Source organism: Morone saxatilis, unplaced genomic scaffold (assembly GCF_004916995.1).
Source record: "Morone saxatilis isolate NCDOM2014 unplaced genomic scaffold, NCSU_SB_2.0 Contig5, whole genome shotgun sequence".
NCBI classification, from domain to species: Eukaryota; Metazoa; Chordata; class Actinopteri; family Moronidae; genus Morone; species Morone saxatilis.
In genome coordinates, this window is record NW_023340095.1 from 15,222,864 (window position 1) to 15,224,235 (window position 1,372).

The following is a 1,372-nucleotide window of genomic DNA, read 5'->3' on the forward strand; positions in this document are numbered from 1 at the left end:
AAATATCCCCACATATTCAAGCAATGAGGGAAATAATAGTACATTCAAACAAACCTTCCCTGTCCACTTTATAATATGAAAATAGATGAATGCGACTCAATACCAAAGGCACAAAGGATTGATACGAATGAGAATACTTTACTTTCAGTCTCTTAAAACTGAGGGAAAGAGGGCATTTCAGAGCAATAGCAGAACCAGATGCTCGCATGAAGGAAAGCACTGAAAACCAAAATGAATTCACCAGAGTTCCCTATCCGCAGTTATTTGGCACAATTACTATTCTGCTCTCTCTTAGAACAACATGGCATTGCTTTAGCTCTCCCAAAAACAAAAGTTAGGACAAGAATAACCCCTCTCACTGACAATCATAAGTTTTATGTAAAAATACACAAAACTGAAAGTCTTGGACAAGTATGACACAAATTGTTCCCCCTGCACAGGAAATGTTATATTTTTGCCAGTTCACTAATTTGCCAGCAGTTGTTTTGTAAGGAAGCTGATATCAATGTATTCAACAGCAGATGTGATGCATGTGCAAACAAGACATAACTTGTTGAGAGAACATATCCGGCTCCGCTCTAAATTAAAATTCTTATTGAGAAACACATGTGCTACACATGAAGTGCAGTGCTTCTTCTTGAGCAGACCTGGTGTTTCACTCCTGTGCATCCATGCATGTGTGTCTCTATTTCCCTGACTGTGCAGTAGGTTGATTCTCATGGAGGAGAAATGAGCGCCCAAGTATTACAGATAACGTCCAGTGTCTGATGGGTAATGCTATTAAATTATTAAACATTTATTTCGAGAAGACGTTAGTAGGAACTTTATGCATGAGGATTTAGGCCCTTGCACTTTTTTTTGTGTCTCAACACACAACTGCTGTTAGCTCCTTGAACTGCAGCGCCACTGCTCACTCTGAGACGATAAGCATTGCTACTCTGAAACAAAATTTAAGACGCAGCACCAATTAAACTCCCTTAACCTGATGCCACTAAATGTCTCTTTATCAGATCTTACCTGCTTCCCCATGGCTGCGGTGGTATGTGTCTCTCCCTGGTGAATAAATTCTAGGCAAATACAGAGTGTGACTGTTAGGCAGCTGGTACTCCCCCTGAGGTAAAACAGACAGGAGACAGGAGGTTGAAGGTGTTTCTGTCTGCACGTACACTCCCCTTCATCGGGGTGTGTACACACACATACCTCACTGACATACACTCTGCTTCTCATCTGCTCTACAGGTTCACACAGGAGCACGGAGAGCTCTTGAGAAGAGTACTTAACCCTTGTGCAAGCTGGTACTAAATGGAATAATAGGGGAAGACGTTAATTATCCCCACACATTACCATAAAAATAATTTCTTGTTCCAGTATC

General features: G+C 41.1%; 1 protein-coding gene across 1 annotated transcript in view; it reads right to left on the bottom strand.

The window, feature by feature from the left end:
- The window catches only part of mid1 (midline 1), a 28,344-nt gene extending 27,308 nt beyond the window's left edge, over positions 1-1,036 (bottom strand). The window contains exon 1 of the mRNA XM_035676285.1: positions 1,018-1,036. The gene's annotated coding sequence lies outside the window, so the exon portion shown is untranslated. The remainder of the gene's footprint in view (positions 1-1,017) is intronic.
- Positions 1,037-1,372: the final 336 nt, after the last annotated feature.